The sequence below is a fragment of the Stegodyphus dumicola genome, chromosome 1 (genome assembly GCF_044657685.1).
Source record: "Stegodyphus dumicola isolate Sdum_Otavi_A_Nest chromosome 1, ASM4465768v1".
Taxonomy (NCBI): domain Eukaryota; kingdom Metazoa; phylum Arthropoda; class Arachnida; order Araneae; family Eresidae; genus Stegodyphus; species Stegodyphus dumicola.
Genome location: NC_140768.1, coordinates 37,200,308 through 37,211,959, shown reverse-complemented (window position 1 = coordinate 37,211,959; position 11,652 = coordinate 37,200,308). Strand labels below are relative to the sequence as shown.

General features: G+C 33.7%; 1 long non-coding RNA gene across 1 annotated transcript; it reads left to right on the top strand.

Moving 5' to 3' along the window:
* Nucleotides 1-4,075: 4,075 nt before the first annotated feature.
* Nucleotides 4,076-7,725, top strand: LOC118186165 (uncharacterized). Its single transcript, XR_004757726.2, has 3 exons — nucleotides 4,076-4,247; nucleotides 4,348-4,480; nucleotides 7,160-7,725. It is a non-coding gene; the product is annotated as an uncharacterized LOC118186165 (long non-coding RNA).
* Nucleotides 7,726-11,652: the final 3,927 nt, after the last annotated feature.

Here is an 11,652-nt window from a genome sequence, read left to right as displayed (position 1 = left end):
CAAGTCAGTGCGTGCGGAGTCGATCGAGTTGACAGCCGGGCAGCGAGTGCCGAGTGGGTCGTCGAGTTCACCAAAGGAGTCTGTTAGTGTATCGCGGTTAGTGCATCGTCGAGAGAGCGTGTTGAGCTCCGGGAACGACTGAACCGAAGAGTTGGGAGCTGTACTCGTGTGTCGTGAGTGCATCGCGAGTTGTAGCGTGGAGAGTCTCGAGAGTACGTGGAGTTCCGAGAACGACCAAGCAGAGTCTGGTGCTTTGCAGGAAGCTGTCTCCACCGTTATTTATTGCCTGACAGTGTTAAGGTTGTGTTGCTGATTGTTCCAGCGTGTTTATAGTAGATCTTCGACGATTGTAAAAAGTGTTATTGGAGCTGTCCTGATTAATATTGGCTAAATAAAGTGTGTTTCGATACTTCATCAAGTGTCGTCGTTATTCACTCCAAATCTACAAACCCCGTACGAACGTGAAGGAAGAAAATAACATAACAACTGGTGTCATGAAGAGAAAAACTCAACAAAAGATTTCCGGATAGTTTTTTAAATAAGAAGAATTTAATACACCGACGTAGACTACTTATTGCGTGACCACTGCATATGGGAAAGATGCCTAAATTCTTCAAAATTACAGCTTCAAGAAAAGCTATTTCTTCGAATTTGGAATTTTTCTAATTTCTACTTATTGACATATATGTAGCATCAGGAGATATTAGACGCTTAGATTCGGACTCAGTGAGGTAATATAATTTTCTCCGTGAATATATATAGGTTATTGGAAAATATTATACTAATTTATTGCATTGAGAATCTTTCAGACAGTGAATTTAATCATTCCCTTTTCTGTGCGTAGGAAGAAAACTACGGACCAAGCTGCTGGCTCGGGTAATACCGCTTACGAAGATACAGAAGAAAAGGAATAAAAATATTATTTAAATTAATATATTTATAATGATTTCCTTTTATTTACTGTGCCATGTAAATAAAATTTAAACTAAATGGAAAATTTTATGTATTCTTTTGTTCACCTTTAAAAAATAATTCAGCATCCAGTCTAAATAAAATATGTTATTTCTCTGCATTCTTTAAGCCATAATCTATGACTAATAATAATGTGAAAAAATGGCGCACATAAAATCACAAATGTATCTTTTATACCATGAAAACATGGATCCTTGAAAAGTCTGGAATTATTTTATGCCGAAATAGTATCAGAACCACAAAGGACACATTTTCTTATCACTTCTGATTTTTTAAGATTACATTCTCATGTTGGGCGTCTGTTAAGGGCCATTCAGACTGAGGTTTATCTGAGCTAACGGAGTCAGTTCCATGTGTCGACTAGCTCCGCTATATAAGTGCAACATTCGGATTTTTCAACTCGCTGCGCTATTGGGGAAAACTGGTTTTTGAGATCGGTCGCCCAAGTCGCTTGTCTCCATTAGCTGGAATAAACCCTAGTCTGAATGACCCTTAATAGTACATTTTTTGTGAATATCCCTAGCGCTAGTACTTGTAACACTGCACAGGGCGAGGCTTTGATCGGTACGCTTTGACAAAAAATTTCAATTCAAGAAAATATGTTAGTAGATTTGTTTCTCTCCAGAGGTCCTGGAAACCTCCACTTTAAAATTGAGTTATTGTTTAACTCTGCTAGATGCAGAAACTAACTTCTGCTTGCGCAGAAAGTTTGTAGCTTTGAGGTCCGGATTATAGATCATTCCGGAATATGGGTGTCCGAATTAACGACTTTTACAGAAGGCTAGCAAAAATCTGGTAGCAACAGGAAAATGACGAGCCAGCCAATCCAAAATCTGCGCTTCAAGAGGCTACCAGAAGAGGAATCAGTTCAACGGTCGAAATTCAAGAAGACGAACGAGAGGGAATCATCGACGGCAGATCATATACTGGGAAAAAAACATAGCAACGAAACTGCCCGCTGCAGCTGAATTTCTGCAAGGCTAGGGAAAATCCATACGGATAAAAGATCGTGCACGAAACGGTAGCGGCCACTAGGAAAGCCATTAGTCGCACAGGAGGAGCCGAAATCACTAGGCCAACACGCTTCCCATCTGGCCGGGTTTCCCTCAAAGACGAATGGGAGATTTCCACAAAAGGAAAAGATAAGTGAAAATTTACTTTATTTCTTTAAGTACTCAGTTTATTTGATGTTTTGATTCAAAAGTTGCTAGTATATATTGAGTTTTTTTATCTTAAGCAAGGATATCTTAATTTCATTCAGCAAAGAAGCTTTTTGGTTTAATGCGTGCATCTATTTTTAAGGATTTTATTTTGTATGTTAAACACTATTGTGTTACTTTAGTCCAAAAAGATTGCTGGCGCGTTTGCAAAGCAAACATGAGCAGCTACGGTACATATGATGTAAAGTTTAAACTAAGTAATCTTTTGAATTGTAGCATGTGAATGAACTTTGATTTTTATATGCATGAGTTATGTTAAAAGTGTTTTGAAAGTTAAAAGTATTTTAGTTTAGCAAAAATTTAAAGAAATCACTCGCAATGGTATGAAGGTCTGCGCTTAGCACTGACTGGACTGCTAGGCTGCTTGAAAATATTTCTTAATAGAGCTTATATATTTTGGGATTATCAAGTTGAGGTTTCGTCGGGTTTGAGCTGGGGAACTAGTGAACTGGCTTCAGCCTTCACGTACTTGCCTGCTGAAGAAAAGCCCAGTGTCAAAGGAGAATATGGCTGATAATCCGATACAGCAATGCTGAGAAATGCTTCAGGAGCACGGTTATCCAAAAGGTTATTGAATCTTCAAATAAGTTCAGTGCGCTAGAAATAGCCCCAGAACCAGAAATCACGCATTTTGTTAGAGAAGCTAGAATCTCAGCAAATAAAACCCAGAAAGGAAGTGAAAGCGAAAAGTTTCAAAGCTTTCAAAATCAATAAAGACATCCACTAGAAATGCCGATTCTAACGAGCAGATAGACACCGTCCGGCTAAGGAGTCAGAAGATACTAAATGATAGAGGCTAGACTTGCAAATTGGCAAGCGCCCTCTACTTACCACTGCTTGTGAAGAATCAACTTTCGCTTCGATTGCACAGTTGCCAAGATAACGTCTCAAATAATATAGGCACTGATAATGCTCAAGTTGATTCTGCCACTGACTAACGGATTTACAGCACCCAAAATGAAGTTGCAGTGTGCCACGGTTATAATTCAAGATGACCGCTCCATATGTCAGACTGGACACTTAATAATTAAAGGGAGAATACATTCACAAAAATATAAGTAGTTCTGGGGAAAACATTTCTTTCCGCAGCGTAATGTATCATTTTCTCAAGCAAGTGTAATTTTTCAATAAGACAATGCCCCTGGCTCCAGAATCCTGAAAAATTATTTTATTTCTGAAAGGTTTCAAGCACTAGCTTGGCTAGAAATAATCCTGATAAAGATCTACAGCAAAAGTGAAAAGTCTTTATAGAAGAAATGCTATACAGATATTATTAAAAACACAAGGATTTTTACTAAATACTGAAATGTTTTATATTGTTTAAGATATTCTTCATTAATAATCTTTTGTTTGGAAACATCATAAAGTGTAGCTAATGCATGCTAATTCATTCTTAATTGTAGCAATATGTACTTTAGCAACAGGTTTTTCAGAAATCCATAATAATTTTCACAATTCTGTACTTAGCATTTTGCTTCAGATTTGATCATCGAAGAGCAAACAGCTCCAAGACACGAGTAAACTTCTTACAGATTCAACTCGTGGTATATTGAGGCAAAATAAAATTATTTGCTCGCGTTTATGAAAAATATTTAACTTTACAAATCTTTGAGTTTCTTTTTCTTTTTACTCTATAAATGAATGAAATGTAATCCGAAACTTATATTTGCTAATTAACTGAAGTTAAAGTAATCTAAATTCTTTACATTATTTGATTAAAAAATGTTTAAAAAAATGAAGCATGCTGATTTCAAACTAGAAATAAACTATGTAATAGAAATTAAAAAATCACGGTTTTTGTAAAGAAAATCTGGCATTGATAGTTGAAATTTTATATTTTATAGGAAGTTATGCAAGATGTAATGTTACTTTACGTGGTTGGATATAAAAATGTTAATACATATGATATTTCGAAGTTATCGTAAACGGTCTGTATATGTGAAGGAATAAGAAGCTTTCAAAATAATTTATACTAATTCGTTATAGTGCAACCATCGCTTTACAGTTTTTTTTTATTAAAAAAGTATAGATTTAATATGAATGGGGATGTGAAAGGTATATCACGCTGTCATGCTCTTTATATTACGTGCTTACTAATTTATTTACTGTTAATTTGTTTTGAAATGTAAGCTGAAAATAATAGTTTTCTTTTTAGTGGATGAAATAATTACATCATTTAACCCAGAATACATGAAGTACGAAGATGTGATCTCTTCAGTTTCACAAACGAGAAGGAAGAAAGCACTCAGACGTCTATTGGAGATAGCTTGTCTATGTACTAAAAAAAAGTAAGTCAGCAACCATGTAGTATTGGTTAAAATTTTATAGAGTCTGTGGGTTCTCTTTGGTAGCATACACTGTAGACTCTAGATAGAAGACGAGGTAGCGAGTACTCGCTATGTCTTTTGAGAATAAATACTGCAGAGGAAGGTTTTAATTAACATTTTTATTTAAACTAAATTAAAACAGATGCCCGCATTTGGTGCTCACAATTAACCACCACTTCTGGCTAACGTAAAACACCGACTAAGAGAGCTAATTTTAAACACGCATCATAAACTCGGAACTAAGTCCGCTACTACTACTCACGAACTCCTGAAACGCAGCTTAAATACTGCTTCTGAAACACGTTTAGATCGTAGCCTACCTACGTCATACAAATTTACATTCTGGCAGGAAACAAATCAGGAGGGAAAAGAAAGGAAAACTAAAAATTATTGCATAGAATAAATTTCATCAATTTTTGGGAATGTGGACATTAATTGCGACGTCTGGATACTTTTGTAACATTGTAATATCCTAGCTAAATTGGAAGTCCTTGAGGGATAGAATAATGAAGAACTATGCACAGAAGCGTAGCTAGGATTTTCAGCGCCCGGGGACAACTGAGATTTTGCGCCCCTGTGTACCAAGAATGTAAAACATTTCATTCTAAAGTTTCATAACATCTATTTGGCGCCCCCTGGATGCTGCGCCCGGGGACAGCTGTCCCTCCTTGCCCCACCCTAGCTACGCCACTGACTATGCAGCCACTTATCACAGAGTTCTAACCAGTAAGAAGTACGAAGAAGGGTTAAACTTACTCTTTATTCCAACTCAAAATTATTGAACAGATTAACCCCACTCGAGCATTCAATAAGCCTCCACTTGGGCTTTAACACAATATATAAAAAAAAAAAAAAAAAAAAAAAAAAAAAAGAACTAATCTAATTAAAATAAAACAAGCAAAAGCTGCACAGAATTAACTAACAGACTTGGTCTTTATTTAAGATCACCGGCGGATACTAGAAGACACGTAAAAATACGGCCGAATAGTAGTATGATTGGACTATTAGCAACAACGTGGCCAGAAGGCAGAACAGGCTGTCTTAACTCTTCTACGCTCTTCTAATGAAGCGACCCAGACTTCAGCTTAAATACTGGTTTCTACCTCATTTACGGAAAATGTAATCCTGAAAACTCATTCTGGCAGGGAAACGTAAGTGGAAAACGAGAAAGTAAATGAAAGGCGTGTTCTAAAATTAAAATAACTATACTGCTAACTAACTTAGAAAATTAAGGTAAACCCCTGAAACATAAACTTATCGCCGTTTTCGGAGAATCATCATGCTGTGCTTCTGATTATCTAACCCAAATTTTTAACTAAGTAGCCAATACTTTCTTGGTAGCTATCATTTTAATGAATATGGTTAATTTACATAATGACACTTACTATAACGGCAGCGGATCGACTTCTATTATCATGTGCATATTTCAAGTTGCATCTAATGTCGCTTAAGGTACTGCAACTGTTTATATTTTTGAAACTCACGAAAATAAAGCATAGAATTACTACGTTTTACTTTACATCCAAAGGATTAATGAATTAACGTCCAGTTGCTTATGGAATCCAGTAAATGGTTTTTAATGACTTCCAAATTTGAATTTGTAAGTTGTAGAGACATTAGTTTTTTTGGAAGCAAGAGAGATTTGAAAAATGTGCAACACCTTCGCCGGGAATCGAAACACGGACCTTTGGAATACACGCCTAGCGTGCAGACCAATACACCACGAAGCCACGCTAAGAAGGCGGGAGAAATACTTTATATACTCCCCCTTCTAAAGGGCGACTGGAGCTTTAGGGGACCCAATTGCCAAATCCTGGGTGTGGAGAATAATCATCCACCACCCTTTTAATTCGGGCGCCACTGTAGAGGCATTAGGTATTTTTGAAAATAGGAGAGTTGAAAAATGAGCCATGCCTTCGCCGGGAATTGAACAACGGACCTTTGGAATACGCCCCCAGCAGACCAATACGCCACGAAGCCACGCTAAGAAGGCGGTAGAAATACCTTATAAAATTTTTGAGAAGCAAGTAATCTAAATGTTAGCCTTAAAACTATTTTGAGTGTGTGTGTGTAAATTATATTTTCATTTCTGTACCATAAATTGTGCTTTATTAAACTTTGTTTCGATTTAGACTTGTTAAATGTTGAAGGTATTATTCCTGGCATGGAAAATAAATGGCCAACATTCAGGGATTCAGAGTATCTCCTTTGCTGTTGAGTATTAGAGCAGAAGCTCCTGAAAGTCTAGTACGGAGCTACAATTTTAAGGAAATTTCATTGCATTTTTCAGTTAATAGTTCTAAACTTAGTCTCTGTAAATAGTTACTGTTTAAAAGTAGTAAAATTTGTATATAACTCTTGAGACTCGAGAAATTAATTACGAAAGAAAAAAAGTTACTTCTTTAAAAAAAAGTCACTTCGTGAGCAAGAAAGTTTTCAAAATTACATTGCCATATAAAAATTCTTAAAAAAAATCTGTGTAGCAAATTTATAGATTATATAATGTCTGATCATTTCATTAACTATACACTAGTACAAACTAAAGTTCATGTACGTTTGACATTTATTATTTAATGTGAAAACTATTATGAGAAATGGTAGTTAAATTGCTTACTTTAAGGTTTAATTTTTGTGTTACAGGTCAACAGAGGAAAAAAATGAAATTTATGTGGCTTATAATCCTTCTTTTAGGATCCCAAAGAAAGTCTAATATTTACATAAATGTCATCAGTTTCTATAAGTATTTTGTTTGCTATAAAAATGTCGATTTTTTATATAGATTCCACCAGATTAGACCAGAAGGTCAAACGATTAGATTCATCAGAAGATCAAAAGATATGCAGCACATTTCTTTATTATCTCCTTACTGAATGTTTGTGAATTTGCTTGGTACATTTATCTTCATGCACACACTGATGCGCATTACAAATCGCACCTGTTTTTCAGAACCTGGAAGGGAAAAAAAAAATTTCAAGGAAATATTTTCTCACAAACTTTATACATAGTTGAGTAAAGGTCTTTACAATTTTTTAAAGCACTGGAATTTAAAGAAAAATTCATAAAAACTTTGCAAAATAAAGAACTAATGAATTATAGGATCAAAAATAATTACGGGTGGTACGGAAGATACCATTTTTTAACCATTACATTAATTTATTTTAAAGCGAGAATAGTATTCCTGTAAAATGTAAAATCTAAATGTTAGCCTTCACTGTTAAAATGTATATATAAATAAAGAGCTATATTATATGTATTTCATGTTTTATAGTATTATTAAAAATCTATAGTCTTCAATGTTATTTAAATATTTTATTCCGTGTTTTCCTCTGTTCAAGTCTAATAACACTTTAAATCAATAATACTGTTGTATGTTCACGAATACCACGCCCATCCGATTTTTTCTATGCGCCAAGAAAGAAAAAAAAGAAGTCCGCGAATATGGCGCGCAAGCCCACTGAAAACTTAATTTACATAAAAAATCTTCTGGATTACTGGTTTATTTATGAAACAAAGAAATACAATACCGATCGACGATTATCGGGAAAGAAATCTGAGCTTCTGTCTAAGTACGTAGGAACATATGCCCAGTAACATTTCAGTGGGAATAAAATAATAATAAACTTCTATTTTAAGTATGTTATATAAAATTTTATTCTTTAAACAATAGCTTCACTCTGCAACAATCACTGCACTAAATATGGATTTAACAGTTCCGAGTGATCCTTTAAGGTATCTACCTACGTTCGGAGCACTTTTTTTTTAAAACATAGAATTCTGATGAAATATATATTTATTTAGTCAAAATTTATATAGTCAAAATATGATATCAAATCATGAAAATAGGTAAATTTTTAGGAATATTTTCATAAATTTTTGAAATATATGCAATTTTATGCACATTTTTAGAAGAATTTAACACTTGCGTTAAATGTCGTATATTTTTTCCCACAGCATATATTTCAATTTTATTTATACTGTATACTACTACAACACTCATCTGTGTTATGAACTAAAATGTTTATGATATTTCTAAAATTTACTAAAATATGTGTAATTACATGAAAAAACACAGTTTTTTGTAAAATATTTCTTATCGTTTTATATAGAAATACTTATAAAACAATCAAATTAATAAATATAACTTAGATTGTAGCTTAAAACCTAGTAAATAATATAGAAAACACTTTAGTGAAATTTAATAGAGATACCTTTAGAATATTTTGAGTAATTACATTTCTTGTATGTAAAAACACTAGAAAAATTAGTTTTCCAGAAAACGCATTTAACGTATATGTATGTATATTTAATTATGGCAAAGCACACTAGGGCTATCTAGCCTAAGAGAAGGGATGCCTTTCGTGGAGAACTTTCTAAGGGAAACTGGCTCGTATACATGTTACACATGGGGAAAACCACGAAAACACCCATGCAGCCAGCCCGTTCGCGGGATTCGAACCTCGGACCGAACTACCAGTGTTCAGCGACTTTACCGCTCGGCCGCTGGTGGGCCGAAAACGCATTTAAAGATTTCACATTAACAAAAAAACAAAAACAAACAAACAAAAAAAAAACTGTTCTGTTGTATTTACACACTTAAAATTCTCCACATTTGTACATCACAACTCCATATCTTTATACTTAAGTAATTTTGATTTCCTATTTGATTTTAATTTTTTCCTGGCTATTTTCGAAATGAGAGGCGAAAGACGTTTCGAGTTCTTTATTCTTTCGTTTTCAATTCCAAAGTAATTTTTAATCATTTCTTGTTCAAATGATATGCCTAAATGTTCAAACAGAGGAAGTAATCCAAGATACCCTGAATTAGAAATTAAAACTGCTATATATGCACCCAGCAACATAGTCTTTATACCTAATCGCAATGTTGCCAGACCCAGTTCAAAAAACCGGAAAGTTGCCAGTCCCAGTTCAAAAAATTAAGGCAAATAATTATTGCCAGAAACAAAAAAAGTACCCAGAATTAAAATGAAATGTTTTAGCACAATTTACACACAAACAGGTAAAAAAAAACATGGATAACAACATTGTTTACCTTTAATTTGAGCCTTTTAAATGGCACTTCCGGTCTTTCTGCTTTCACTTCCAGTGCAGTTAATTGGCTATACCTTCTCTTCTAATTATCACAAACGTAAAAATGAACCATTTTCGGAATCCTACAAAACTGACCTTTAAAATTGGGCAATTAAAAAAAATCGAATTTTTTCGCCGAAATCGTTTGTTTAACGTAGACAGATCTACCTGTAAATCTACCTGTAATCCTTAAAATCTACCTGTAATCCAACAAAGGCAAATAATTTACCTGCTAAAAAAAAAAAAAATCTGAAATGTTTCAGATTTTAAATTACGTCCAAAGGGGCGTTTTTTAACATTTTGTGTGTTACCTTTCTTTATTAAATATCATGTTCCTCGCACTTAAACCATAAGATCCAGTGCAACAGCAATATCGCAAAATAGTTTTAAAACGAGCATATCTTTAGAATTTCCGATACAGAGACTCACGCGCTGGAGATAAAAATGTTTTTTTCTGCACAACGTTGCCATTGCTCGCTTTGAAATCCTTGAGTTTGTTAATCAAAAATTCGTCAAAGTTTTAAAAAATAGGAAATCGATCATAAAACAAATTTCAAATTTCAAATTGGGTCTTCCACATGCTCATATTCGTTGGAGGATTACGTTATTCAAAATTCGATGACTCTATGTACCGTTGTTTTATCACAATACGAGAAATGTACATACATTTATGCAGATTTTTCATTATTTAATTTCTTCAAATATAATGCAGGACTGTAACATTTTGTGGCAACAGTTTGGAAAGTGAACCGACATTTATGAGTCCGACGCAAAATGCCAAAACGAAACTAATAGTCCTTCGGGATTCAAATCCCTTTGGACTAAAAAAAAAACCCGTTCATGATTTATTATTTGAGAGGGTACAGTAGCATCATATAACGTTATATTTTCTGGGGATACGTAGCTTCAAAACTAAATAATTTATACCGACCTACTTGCGTTTTAACTGAACTGTATTCCTTTGTTTTGCGTAAGCCTGGCGATTTTTCCGATTAAAATTATCAAAAAACCTTGCGCGTGTTAATCTTGAACATACTGTAATAATAATTTAAATAAATAATAATAACAAAAATAATAATAAATGGGGCGTTTTTTTTTTTTTACCATTTTGTCTTTTACCTTTATTTACGAGTATTAAATATCACGTTCTCGCACTTAAACCATAAAATTCAGTTTAAGAGCAATATCACAAAATAGTTTTAAATTGAGCATATCCCCCTTTAGAATTTCCAATACGCAGTCTCACGCGCTGGAGATAAAAATGTTTTTTCTGTACAATGTTGGCATGGCTCGCTTTGAAATCCTTGATTTTCTTAATCAAAAATTCGTTAAAGATTTACAAAATATGAAATCGAAAATAAAACAAATTCCAAATTTCAAGTTTGAGCTAACACGTGCCCATATTCTCAGTCATTCAAACTGATTACGTCATTCAAATTCGATTTCGACTTCAGATCAAATTCGACTTCATTCAAATTCGAATCAGATTACGTCATTCAAAATTCGATGGCTGTTCTGTACCTTTGTTTTATCATAATGCAAGAAATATACATACATTGATGCAGATTTTTCATTATTAAATTTCTTCAAATATAATGCAGGACTCTAACATTTGGTGGCAACAGTTTGAGTGAAACGGACATTTATAGTGAACCAACGCAAAATCGGAAAACGAAAACAATAGTCCTTCAGGGACAAAGCCCCTTCGGACTAATATTTATAATTTAAATAAAACCCTATAAAATTATTATAATCATTTCTCATTTAATAGTGCTAACTCATTTTTTGTTTGATTTTTTTTTTTAAATCCCATCTTATCTAAATAAAAAAATTCCGCTTAAAAATGAAAATTTCTTTAACCTCGAAAAAGGTCTTGACTTTAATTAATATTATCAGACTATGACATAAATATCAATGACTAATATATTGTTACGGATTTTGTATTTAAACAGCTTATGTTAGTTGAATTGTAAATTAAATGGTTTTATTTCCCGCGCAGTGCAGCGCGTGATGAATATTAAAGGAAAGCTCTTTTTTTATTTCGA